Here is a 13,955-nt window from a genome sequence, read left to right on the forward strand (position 1 = left end):
GTATTCTTCAAAAATAATCCCACACGATAGTTTAATTCTTTATATATAATGAAAAACACATCGGGATGGGTAGACTGAAATAGGAAAACATTTCACATGCTTGCATTGAAAATTGGAAGGCAACATAAATACAATACATGGTGTTTGACATCGAAAATTTCTATATTTAAGGTTTGGTGTAATACTCGGGCTTTTGATGACGTGTTTAATTGCTTAAGTTTGAGTAAGTAGGGTATAAGATCCCTTGTTTGATTACTTTGTATAGAGATGAGGAGTTATATGAAGTTTTGTTGTTATATTTTAAAGATGTTGAGATGTTCTTTTGATGATGTGAGGATGATGTGTGATTTTATATCCGTAATTGAGTTTGAGTATTTGAATAATTCGAGATAATTATTTGAATGAGAACGGTGAGCTCGGAAGTGAGATCTGAGTCCGTTAAGACGTTTTGAAATTTTTGACTTTTTGACGATGAATAGTAAAATACTGCTATTTCGTCTTTTTGTCGACTTTCAAAATCTTACGTGCATGTCGTCGAGAAATATTCTTAATTTTTCGATACGAGTCCAATAATGAAAGTTTTTATTTTTGGACGACGAGTGAATAGTAAATCGGGATTTCTCGATAAACGAACCGAGCTCGTTTATCAGAATTTCGAGAACGAGCTTGCGTTTTCTATATTTATATAGAATTACGAGTGTAATGAAAGTGAGTAGGAGTTAAGAGGGTGAGTAACGAAGAATGTGGGTAATTAGTCGTTAAAACGAGACGAAACGGGATATTTAACGACTAACGGGTTAATATCTTAAATATCTAAGGCTACCCCACCAAAACCACCCCCCAAACCACCCAACACCCCTTTATCTACCTCACTCACGGCTGAATTCAGCCAACACACTCCAATCATCTTTGCTCTCTCACACACACAACACCCAAAACACCTACTTATCACGCCAAACACCATTTTTAGCTTGGACGGAGGTTTCAAGCTCCGATTTGAGCACCGAGACGAGCACCGATCATCTTTTCGATCACGTATCTAAGTAGGTAAGATCTCTACCTACGTTTTGATGGTTTTCTTTTCGATTTTCGTCGACGTCGAAAAACGTCGATTCTCGACTTTATTTTGAAACGACGTCGGATCGTCGTGAAATTTTAGTATGTTGTTCTTGGGTAGATGTTGAGCATGTTTAATGAAGGGAGTAAGAACGGAACGAACCGTAGCTATGAAACCCATGAGGGCAGCCCCGTTTTTCACATATTAGCTTGTCTTTCGATTTTGTTTGATCGTTTTGACTTGATATTTGTGCTTAGGGGTATGCTAGAATCGATATATATTAAATTCGTATTTTTCCAAGCACGAAAATTGTATAAATTTTTAGAGTATGATTATTTAAATTCGTGAAGTTTGAGACGTTGCATAATGAATATTATTGCGTATATGTGTTCTACGATATCACATGAGCATGCTAATTGATTTACAATTTATGGATGATAATTGTTGAACGAAATTAAAACTGGAATTCTGTCAAAATTTTACAGCAGTTTCAAGCTTATGTTTCGATGAGTTTTCATTGCTTGATGGCTCTGAAATTTTAGTATGTTTATCTATGATATGTGTATTTCGTCGCTGCAAAATTTCATGTCTTTTGGATGATGTTTGCTATTTTAAAGATATTTTGAAAAACCCTTGACAGAATCTGTCAACTGTTGGTAGACTTCACAAAAACGTTTATATCTATTAATCCATGAAGGATTTTGCATCACCGTTTTTTTTAAACGAAACTAGACTTCAATACTTTTCTGAAAACATAAGATTTCGATTTTTATGACCTCTGAAATAGAGCAGTTTATTATTTCAAAAATGCCCTGTTCTGCTGTCATATTTTTCCAACAGTAAAAGTGTATGAGTTTCATTGTTTATTTGGCAGATCATATGAACGTTTTCTCTTGTGAAATTTTAACCAAATCTTCAAGGATACCTTTAGTTTTGGCTGATTAAATTTGATGGAATTTTATTAAGGTTTGCCTTGGTTTCTAATGGCCTAAACAAAATTTGCAGAAACTGTCAATCTTTGACAGCCTGCACTAAAAGAGCAATATCTCCAAAAACCTTTAACCTTTTTGGTTAACTACCATTTTTAGAGTGAACTACACTTCATGAAGTTTTTGAGATCAATTGGTATGAGAGTTTATGATGATTGAGTTGGTTGTTATGAATTTTTAAAGATGACACAAAAACAGCAAAACTTTCTAGAAAACAACTTGATTATATTTGTTTTGATGGATGATACGATATGACTAAATGGTGTGAGTTGTGAGAGTTATGATTAACGCACATAAATGTTGGTATCTGACACTCGAACAATTGGTGTCGAGTATAAATGATAGTTTACTGATAAAGAGTTTTGATGATTTTGAATTGTTTGGTTTGCGTTGAAAAGATGTCAAGATGTTAAGTTTTGAGTCGAGAGACGAGTTCACGTAGTGAGATTCACGCGTTGAAATCTCGTGGCTGACATTATATATGAATAGGTCATGTCGAAATTTTTAGTGAAATTAGAATTTGAGCATAGTCGATTCTTGTTGACCCGTGACTCAAATACATGCCTAATGGAAAGTTTAACTTTCTAATTGGTTAATTAGACGAGATGAGAGCGAATAGATCTGCTAAGAAAGTGGACTTTTCGATGTGTTAAATATTTCTTTTAATTGAAGCGCTGCTAATTATAACATAAGGATGTTATAATTAATGAGTAATGACGAGAGATAATAATTGTTATATTGATTAACAATCAAGAGAGATGAACATTAGAGATACTAATGTTTCATAAAAGAAATTAGATTATTAATCGAGGTTTCTTTTATAACTTCTCACCAATTCTTCATAACGATGAAGGTCCTTTTGGGAAGTAACGACTTGAGGGAGAGAGTGACGTTACTCATTGATACAGAGACACAACGAGGTGGGCATTACTTTTACTATACGTATATAGAGATCCCCTGCGTGTCGTAGGCCTCTTATACGAATGAATGCATGAGATGATCTAACTGTTAATTTCAGTTTCATATATATCAAATGAGTTTAAATGTTACGTTCAAGCAAGTTATTTCATGACAAAATCTTTGAGTTAAAGTTATTTCAACTATTGTCTTGCCATAAAATGTTTCAATTTTAGTATGATATCTATCTGCTTTGGCTTTGCCAATGATGCAATCGAATTCGGGTCCTGAGCAGTTGATAGCTATCCTGCCAGGGCTAGTGTACACCAGTGACCGTGAGTCATCTAGCGGGTTGGCCGGTCAAGTGACCGTGAGAGGTGGCCACCTCTCCGGCACACAGTTTCAGATATGATAGATTACAAAAGAACTTAGTCTGATCAGACGAACTTTAAGAATCACAAATGAACTTAGTAAGCTTGGGCATTTTTAGCGAAAAAACTCCCTTGCTGTACTGATTATGATGGCATGACAATTTACAGTTTTGAAGCATGTATTTTTATACCTAGCCATACGTGCCCACTGAGTGCTTATGTACTCAGCCCTGCATATGTTTTCTAAATGTGCAGGTTGAGCTGATGTGATGATGGTGCTGCAATGAGCGGAGTCTCCAGGGTTGTTAATAAATAGTTAACCTGTCTAGAATATGTCTTCATACATATGTCTAGCTACTTTCCGCTGCAAGATGTTGTTGATGTTATAGTATGTTATGTCATACTTTGAGTCTTAAGAGAATGGTTTCATATGATGTATAACTTGATTAATGATATTAATTAAGTTTTATGTTGTCTTTCATAGACTGTTCAAAAGAGTATTAATGAGTAAATACGATGATTTTTCTTAAGTTAAGTAAGATTTACGGTTTCAAATGATGCCCCTTTCTTTCCCTTATTCTTTAACCCCATCCCTAGTCGTAGATCACTCGGCTTAACTATCCTTAGTTAAGGCGGGCTGTGACAGAGTGGTATCAGAGCGAAGGTTAAGCTCTGAATTAGAAGTCTTGAGTTTAGTCTAGAATGAGTCACTAGACTAATAGTTATTAACAACCGTGAGCTCAGCGCACCATCACACCAGGCTCAACGAGGTATGTAAAATTTCAAAGTTTATTTGACGTTAAATTTTGAAGAGCACGATGTTGAGGTTATATGATGAGTTATGATGTTATGCTTTGAAGATGCATAGTTTGAGTTTGAGGATGACAACATGATTAATAATGAGTTATTATGTTGTAAGAGCATATGTTGATGTTACATGATGAATCATGAGAGCGTTTGTATCGTATGATGTTATATGATTGAGGATGCATAATTATGAGTTATGATGTGATGTATTTGAGATGTTTTGTGATGAGAATTGTTTGAGCAGTTGTGATAAGTCACGATGATTTAGATGAAGGAATCTAATGTCATTGTTAAGAGAGATTTTTTTACTAAGTAGAAGGATGAAATGAGAACTTAGAGCTAAAGCTTGAGAGAATTAGCAATTGCTTTAAGTACTTGTTGGTTTGAGTTATGAGTTTGAGTTATGAGCTTGAGTATAATAGCATGATTAATGATGAGTTATTAGCATGCTGCAATGAGATATTGTACGATATGTTGAGTTGTTTGGTGACGCGAGTTTTGCTCACGCAACCTTAATGGTACTTGAGGAGGTATCATGAGCCATAGTCTTTGGAGATGGCTTTGAGAGAGAATTGTTTGAGTTGTCTTACTGAGTCGCGATGATTTAGATTAAGGGATCTAATATCATTGTTTAGAGAGGTTACCTACTATGTAAAGATGGGACGAGATGAGAATTTAGATGTTTTGAGCTTAAGTTTTAAGAAAACAGTACTACTTAGTAGGAGTTTTGCTAAGTTATGTTTTGTTTATTTCTGTTGCTGGAGCTAAGTAGAGTTAGTTCCTAGAGTCACCTTTAAGTTCTCCTTATAGGTTGGCCAGGACTGTTGGCATTGCACGAAAGTGGACTGCTGTGAGATCGAACTTAGGGAAGATCGGATACGAGGACGAGGCATACAGTATGTGGTACAGAGATACCCTAGCAGATTTTCAAACACATGTTCATAGACTATGAAAGGATGAAAGCCTTATGGTTGTTACTAGACTGGATGGCATCGTGCACCTAGTCCCCGTGCTACCAATCGAGTGGTAGGATTGAGCAAGGAAGAAAGCCACTCAATATGATGGGACATGTTGTCTTGAGCATTGGACCCACAGGAGATGAGATTTGTTACAGATACCCAGATTTTCTATGCGGATCTACTGACCGGATGCTTGTTTTCTACCAGGGTGTCACAGCCCACTATCCCAATGACGGGTTAACCGGGGTTATGACTTGGGGTGAACAATAAGAAACGGAAATTAAAGGGGATTTACTAAGTAACCAACATTAATAACAAACTAGTGGTATATATATATATAACCACTTGGGTAATTCACAAATGAGTCTGCCATAACGATTAGACCCCAACTGAAAGTTAATTAAAATGAAGTAGTAATAAGTTCAAGTAGAAATGATAAATAAGTCAGAGTGTTTGCAGCGAAAAAACGTGTGAGTTATGCATATGGAGATGCATACTCAAGGTTTCATTACATAAACATCAAAAGGGAAATCCGCTCAACACCGATCCATTCCATCGCCTGCTCAACCTGCACATTTAGAAATACATGCAGGGCTGAGTATAAAAATACTCAGTGACATAAGCCGAAAATACAACATGCATACATATATAAATTGAACTGCCAACAGTAACACACAGGGGTTTTCTTGAATGACCTGCGCTTACTAAAACATTTCATTCATTTTCATAAAGGTGGATGCGCATCCCATTTTCAGTCTATATGATCCATATCTGTCCTTTCTGTCACGCGCCGGGAAGGAGGCCTCCTTACCACGGACGCCAAGACCGGTCGCAAGCGACTCGCGATCTCCATGAGTGTACACGTTAACCCTAGCTAGCGACCTTTGTCTAGCATAGGATCCCAATTGGATTTTCTTTAAAGTTGGCGAACCAACACAGATAGGATACATATAAAAACATAAACATTTTGGCAGTCAATCATTTCATAAATATTTCATTTTCATAACATTTTCATTTTCATAAAGGGCATTAAACATATAAGCATTTCATAAGAACTGAATAAATAGTCAAAACATATCATGCATATATATTCGCATATGAGGCCTACGTCACGCAGGGGATCTCTATATACGTAATAATAAAATAATGCCCACCTCAATTGTTCTTAAAGCTGGCGTGGAGTCGTTTCTTCTTCGGCTTCACTTTCTGTCGCCCGGACCTTCATTGATGAAGAGTCGATAAGTTCGTGAAGAAATTGTCATAAGACAAAGTCTAATTCTACGTGCCTAGGGTATCTTTTAATGTTTTAGGGTTCTAGCATCCATAATTCGTTACATTAAAGACAGTCAAAAATCAATCATACCTCGTCTAATCTCATTCAAACACATAGGCAACACAAACACATAAGGCACATAAGAATCACAATCAAACATCATCAAAACATGCTCTGTTTTTACACTGACTCAACTTCAAAATTTAATCTGTTTTGACTCCGACATCTCCTGGACTCGAGACTCATACCGAAAGAAAGATCTTCGAGTCTAGTTTCATATAAAAAAAAGTAGAGTCGAAAACTCCAAGTGGTTTGAGAGATATGACGTTTTTACCACGATCTACCATGTTCGGCAGTTTTGAACAATCGAAAACTTGGATTTTTGAAAAATAGTAAACGTTGTCAAACGGGGCTCAACTTTGGTGGATATCTAGCTAACACAATAAGGTTAATACCATAAAAATTTGGAAATCTAGATCACACAGGAAGCTACTGAAATGAATGACTCTTTCCTCTGTTCTCTGAAATTCTCGGTAGTAATGTGCAGTTTAGGTTTTGCATTTTAAAGAAGTATCAAACGAAGTTGGAATGGCTTAAAATTTTACCAGGGTACTCAAGACTCATGTAGGGACTTGCTATAAAATTTTCAAAGCTATTAGACATCGAAAAACCGTCGATCACAGTAGGTCAGTAGGCCTACGAAATTCATATTTATAAGTCCTTAAAAAAATAATTTATATAAATCAAGAAATAAGAGTTTAATCCCAAAAATATTCATTAAAAGTCCATCATAATTTAAATAAAAGAACGGACCTCATTTAAAATAAATAGTCCCAAACTCGTTACGCACATATACTAAATCTTTCATGAAACATCCTTTAAAATAAACTTTGATACATAGAAAATAATTCAACAACTTGAGCTCTTAAGAGGTTGTTTTGCAACAGACATCAAATCTGCCTCGGATCTCCAAATGAGGCTCCAAAAGACATTCTGGAAACTAGACATTTCAAGGATCATTCTCCAATTTGAATCGAATGAAAAAAAATTCAAACGAGCAAGATATGCCCTCTCAAAGATGGGTATTTAACAAGCAAAAATCTGAAAATTTCAGATTTCCAGATTACAACCAAGTCAGTGGGCTTTCTTTAAAAATTCATATCTCCCTTTACAAAACTCCACTGGGAACCCCAAGGGTCAATCTGGAAACTAGGGAGAGATCATAACACTCTAAAGTTGGATTTACTCCAAGAACATTCATGGTTTAGCAGATATGACTGTCTAAAGTTCAGTGCACAAAAAGAGTTCAAGTTTGGCAGATTTAGAACATAAATCGGAAACATCACTTTAGGCTTCACCAAAAATTCTAAAACTGAACAAGTAAGTTCCCAACATGTCAGTGAATATTCAGTAGAAAGATAGGCTTGAGAATCAAAGATTTAAGTCGGCCTTTGCCACCTCAAAGTCGTAGGTTTGTAAAATCTACTGGATGGTACAAGGAATAAGAACTAGATTTCAAGAATTTATACCGGTTGTTTCCCTTACTCAAAAATGGTGAGACCAATGTCAAAAGAAATATACGGGAGTCTAGAGTGACATATTCAAGTTTCAAAGGTGTTCACCGATTGAAACTTTACTTATGGCCTCCCAAAGATTGTTTACCAAAAATGTATTCCAGATGGGCAGTGATGTTTACAAATTCATAAATAAATCATAAGAGCTCCAAACCTTCTGAAATTTTACCAAAGTATAGAAAGCATATGAAAGATGATACACAATTAATTTGGGAAGTTTTGGGAACCGTTTGGATGGTTGGAATCGCCTTGCAAAACACTGCCGAGCAGTGTGCTTATGGCAGATTCGCTGCCTTACCTCATGCACGGTTTTTCACCCAATAAACTCTACCAAAATAATCATCCAAAATCATAAAACATATCCTCACATAATATAGCACACAAATGTGTAAAAATCCATGGCCATAAAGCATTTTCAGTTGAGAAAAAGCAAAGAAAAACTCACCCTCGAAGCACAACCTTCACTCTATAGTTTTCCCACACTCTCCCTTGCTTTGCTACTTCTCTTGGGGCTTCAAAGGCTTCTATGGAGTGTGATAATGGTGGGAGAAAAGTTGTGAGAGTGGGAGAAAGAATGTAGTGGTGGGGGAAAAGGAGTAGTGTGGTGGAGAGGTAGGAGTAGTGGTAGGGAAAAAGATTAGTGGTAGGGAAAAGAAAATATTAGTGATGGTAGGGAAAAAGATTAGTGGTAGGGAAAAGAAAATACTAGTGGAGGATAATGGGGTGTTACATTAAGTAAATATAAAAATGTGGTGTAGTAATAACCCATGTGTAAGAAAAAAAATATATGTAAGACTAATCATCAATTAATAAAATGCTAGAGCATAAAACTCTTGTGATCAAAATTAGAATAAATAGCACTAACATTAGTGCACTCTCTCAATTTATAAATACATCATAGGAAAATAATTTGAGAAAAATATTGATGGAAAATTTTTATAACTCATCATTCCTAAATTTCTCGGTAAAAATAAATAAATACATATTTTTTTTTTTTCGATTTGAAAACTCAAAATAAATCTTTGAGCTCCATCATTCTCTTAATGGACTCAAAATATATTTTGAGTGCATCATCCGTTGAAATAAAAATAAAAATAAATTATCACGTATGTAATCATCAAATTCACATAAGTCCGTATTTTATTAATGGATGTTGAACCCTAATTACCATAAGACGGGGTTTAGGTTTACCCTTTACACCGAATCTAACGATTCCTCTTGATGGAGAAACCTTCAGAAAAAATTTTCTTTACATCCTCAAACTATAGGTCCTTTCGGCGCTTGTCAGCATATGACTTCTGTCTATCCTGGGCCTCCTTGATTCCTTTTTCTGATTTGACGGACGATCTCAATCATCTCGCCATTTCATCCCAACAAAGTGGTGATCTATATTTCCTCAGGTATAACGCCTCATTTGCCAATCTATCGATAGTCGATTGATAACTGGTATTATATGTCTCACAATGAGTGGCAAAAACATGTTCTCAGCTTTCACCCCGGTTTAGCTCGGTCGTCCTCAACATACCTTATTAATAATTTCTATGTCGTTTAAGCGGAACTATAATGACTAATATCTCTAGAGCATTCTTAAGGCAACTTAAACAGTTTGTAAGGAGACCAACCATTTCGAGCATGTAGGCAGTCATCCTAAAACGCCGTTATAAACTTTTATTCATTCATCGAAGGAATCTCGAGTCATGTGGGCATTGACTGCCCCCTTTCGTGACAACCTTTGCTTAAGTATGATGGATTCGAAAAAAATCCATCTCGACAACGAAATTCATTGGTTCGTTAAGGGCTCAGTTTGTCCCAAACACGACATTAAGCTTGACTTTATGAGCTCGAAGACTCAAAGTAACAATGTGATATGTTGTAAAACCTTCACTTGCTAGCACGCAAGACATATTTCAACAAATGAGGTTACATCTCGTTTCATTCCTCCTAACTAGAATTTTTCTAGATCTTAATACATCTTAGTACTTCCTGGTGACAGTATATGGGTGCCATGGCTTTATCTTATTCTTAAGTTCATTGTCATGGACATGCATATCTTCCCTTCAAAGAAGATAGTATTATCTGATTCGTCGTTGTAATTCTTGAAACTTCTTATCCTTATTATTCCTCGTAGCTTCTCCATCTTTTCGTCCTTCCTTTTTGCTTCTACCACCATTTTTCTCAAACTGGGTATTGTCGCAATAACACTCGCTATTGTATTAGGTGGTTTAATCACTTCTATCCTCATCTTGTCAAAGTTTTTAATGAGTTCATCTTCCCTCGTGAGAAAGTATCCTAACTTAGACGAGACTTTAGGACTCAATGCATCGGCTACTACATTGGCCTTGCCTGGGTGGTAGTTAATACCACAATCATAATCCTTTACTAGTTCGAGCCATATTCTTTGTCTCATGTTCAGATCCCTTTGCTTGAAGAAAATATTTCAAGCTTTTATGATCGGTGAATATCTCACACCTAACTCCGTATATGTGATGTCTCCATATTTTCAGTGCATGCACCACTGCAGCTAATTCTAAATCATGGGTTGGATAATTCAGTTCATGTGGTCTAAGTTGTCGCGATGCATATGCTATCACCTTTCCCTCTTGCATTAACACACAACCTAGTCCATTTTTCGACGCATCCGTGTAGATCACATATTCCCTGTCTGGTTCTGGAACTGCTAGCACTGGTGCAGTAGTTAACATGTCCTTGAGCTGCTGAAAACTTCTCTCGCACTCATCAGTCCAAGTATACTTGATTCCTTTCCCAAGTAACTGCGTCATTGGTCTTGCTATTTTTGAAAATCCTTCAATGAATCTTCGATAATAGCCAGCTAATCCCAAGAAACTTCTTATCTCATTTGGAGTTGTTGGTGACCTCCATCCTTGTACTGCTTCAACCTTGATACCTTCTGACCTTAAGCCAAATCTCACATTTAGTGAATTTGATATAAAGACATTCACCCCTTAGTGTTTGCAACGCGATTCTCAATGTTTCTTATATTCTTCTTAATCTTGGAGTAGATAAGGATATCGTCTTTGAATACCAAGATGGACTTATCCAAGTAAGGATAGAATGCTTTGTTCATGAGGTCCATGAACACCACTGGCGCGTTTATTAATCCGAACGGCACAACTACGAATTCGTAGTGATCATATCTTATTCGGAAAGCCGTTTTGGGTATATCTTCATGTCTAACTTTTAACTGATGATACCCAAACTTCAAATCGATCTTAAAGATTACACTCACGCCTTTGAGTTGGTCGAATAAATAATCCTCAAGGTGCCTTCCTTCTTCTTGACAAATAACACAGGCGCTTTCCATGGGATACACTAGGTTTGATAAAACCTAGGTCCAATAATTCCTGTAATTGGATCTTTAGCTCCTCCAATTCCCTTGGAGCCATCCTATAAGGTGCCTTGGATACCGGTGCTGATCCTGGTTCAAAATCGATGGTAAATTCTACTTGTCTATCGAGTGGCAGCCCTGGTAAATTTTCTGAAAAATATCTCAGAATTCCCGTACAATCTCTACGTCTTCAATTATCCCTTTGGTCTCAACTCCTCCGATCAGGTATACCAGGAAAGCTTGGCAGTCTATCTTGTTCATCATCTTCCTCGCTTGTAAGGCTGAAATAATTGGTATCCTGTTCCCCAGGTTTATCTCAAAGCATCCATCCCCGAAAAGTTAAAAGCAATCTTCCGCTCCTTTCATAAAACTGTGGCGTAGTTCTTAGCTAACCAGTCAATCCCTAGGATTACATCAATGTCCTATATTGTATAAACTGCAAGTTGTTTACTATGACCTTAAATGATCCTATGTTTACCTCTTGGTTTGAGTAAGCATGTGTTTCTATCGTCGCCCCTCCTATGGGTAAAGAATTTCTCATGTCCAGATTAGCCCTTTTCAGGTATGAGTTTTAGGGTATTTGCACATGCACTTGTAGAGAAAGAATGCGAGGCACCCGTATCGAACAGAAGTATAACAGGTTTGTTGAGTAGCGTGCCCATACTTATTAGGTTTCCTTGTTTGCTTCCTTATTTATTCTTGTGCGGGGCATAGGTTCTAACTTAAGGGGGTTGTGGTGGATAGAGTAGTTGTTGGCCTAGAATGACCCTAAATGGTTGTGCTTGACCCGGTTGATTCGATCTTCACATCCCTCCTTGTGGCCTCGCTTGGAAATCTTTAGCAAAATGGCCCTTCTGACCATATTTAAAACATGTATTACTATCATCCAAACATATATCATAATATGACTTGGAAAACTTCGGCCATGGAGGTACCCCAGGCTGGCCCTACTTATCCTTAGCAGGTCCTATGTTTGTTTGATGTCCTTGTCCTTGCCTTTGGGCACTATGTTTCCTACCAAGGCCTCTTGCCATTTCGACTATCATAGTAGTATTGCCTTCGTCCTTGATCATTTGCTTCCTGAGTTGAGTTTGGGTCGAGCAAATCTCGGGCCTACTACCTCGGCGTCCAGAGCTTGGCTGAACAATTCAGAGTTCATAAACTCAGTATAATTGTCGAGTACCTTAGGCCGGAGTGAAACTTGTCTATCATCTTTTCTTCTATGTCCACCTACTGTGGGGCCTAACGGACATGCTGCAGAAAATATGGTCATACTTGGTCATATCCCATCTTGTTTTGCTTTGGATTAAACACTTCTTTTCCTTTCCTCTTATAACGGCTATTAGAAATATAATTGTCATATACCCCCGTCTGAAAATCTTCTAAGACAAGTCTGACAGCTCTTCTTGAGTCATCGCTTTTCTTTTGGCCTTCAACCAAAATCTGCAAATTCAGTCAATTGGAATGCAACACAGAAAGTCGTTCATGTACGCAAACTCTATATTACGGTCTCAATTTGGATTCTGAATTTCTATCATAATGAGTGGTCGATAATATTCATAGGACAAAGACTAATCTCAACTAATTTAAACACAATGAGAGACAACTATACAAAGCTATAGTTTGGGTGGTATACTAGGTCAGTAGACTAATACTTCTTAGTCTTATCGATAAAGGGAATCTACTATGACAACTCACGAGTTGCAAGGCTCAAAATCAACACAACATCAAAGCAAGGTGTTGTAGAAATTGTTCAAGAGATTCAAAAGAATGACCAGAGGGTATGAAATGATTAACTACAAGGTCGAACAAAATGACCTCGAGTAAGAACCCGTCTGGCTTTTCAACCGAAAGTTGAAACATATAGGTTTTCAACCCAAAAGACGTCTACTGAGATTTGGATCATGTGGACTGGCCAGGTCCAACATCATCACTTCCCAGTCACACGGGAAACATTGTCCCGAACTTGAGAAGTCGTGGACATACTATACATAACGAAACTTGAGTTCGTAGTGGCAGCTTAAAGCTCAAACTTAAGGTTCTAGTCCTATTGAACTAGACTCTTATTCCCCAAGGTCTACATACAGACAGTCGAACCATATTTTCTTATATAACTTGTAGTCCCAAAGACATGGGCAACAGTCTAAAGGCGTGTATACTGAGCTATAACAATTCTTATGTCGTCGTCAAAAGCTATACTAAAATCCCGATATGCCCGGGTAGTCTCTGCTGGGTCAAACGCGGAGCTTTCCTAACTATCGGAATATGCCTGGACGTAACCCTCTTTAATAGATAAGGGAAAGTGTGAGTCTTCTTATACGTAAGTAGACGTAAAACTCTTAAATGTACAAGGTTATGAACATACTATGCATAACAAAACATAAGTTTCATTAAGACAACTAAACTTATTTTAAGGTCTTCTATTCTAGTGGACTCGGATCCCATTTCCCATGTATGTCACAAATATATATATAACCCGCAGACAATCAAATCACGCCCTTTTTATAATCTATCGTGTAACATAAGTCGATTCGATGTTCCATCGTGTGTAAACATTCAAACGTAGAGACTTATGCTTAAACCCTTGATGCAATGTTTGCCTTGAATTCATCTTGTATCATCATTCCGTGCTTTTCCTTCAACGCGTACATGTCTTTTCATTCCTCTTTGTAATTCAAAAGA

At 37.0% G+C, this 13,955-nt stretch overlaps 2 long non-coding RNA genes across 2 annotated transcripts; one reads left to right on the forward strand and one right to left on the reverse strand.

Annotated features, from left to right (window-relative positions):
- The first annotated feature begins 763 nt into the window (after window positions 1-763).
- LOC131006998 (uncharacterized) lies at window positions 764-3,795 on the forward strand. The gene is made up of 3 exons (XR_009095855.1): window positions 764-1,047; window positions 2,900-2,966; window positions 3,570-3,795. It is a non-coding gene; the product is annotated as an uncharacterized LOC131006998 (long non-coding RNA).
- Window positions 3,796-5,388: 1,593 nt separating this feature from the next.
- On the reverse strand, window positions 5,389-8,603 carry LOC131006999 (uncharacterized). Its single transcript, XR_009095856.1, has 3 exons — window positions 8,373-8,603; window positions 6,235-6,299; window positions 5,389-5,648 (listed from the first exon to the last, which is right to left on the reverse strand). It is a non-coding gene; the product is annotated as an uncharacterized LOC131006999 (long non-coding RNA).
- Window positions 8,604-13,955: the final 5,352 nt, after the last annotated feature.

The sequence above is a fragment of the Salvia miltiorrhiza genome, chromosome 1 (genome assembly GCF_028751815.1).
Source record: "Salvia miltiorrhiza cultivar Shanhuang (shh) chromosome 1, IMPLAD_Smil_shh, whole genome shotgun sequence".
NCBI classification, from domain to species: Eukaryota; Viridiplantae; Streptophyta; class Magnoliopsida; order Lamiales; family Lamiaceae; genus Salvia; species Salvia miltiorrhiza.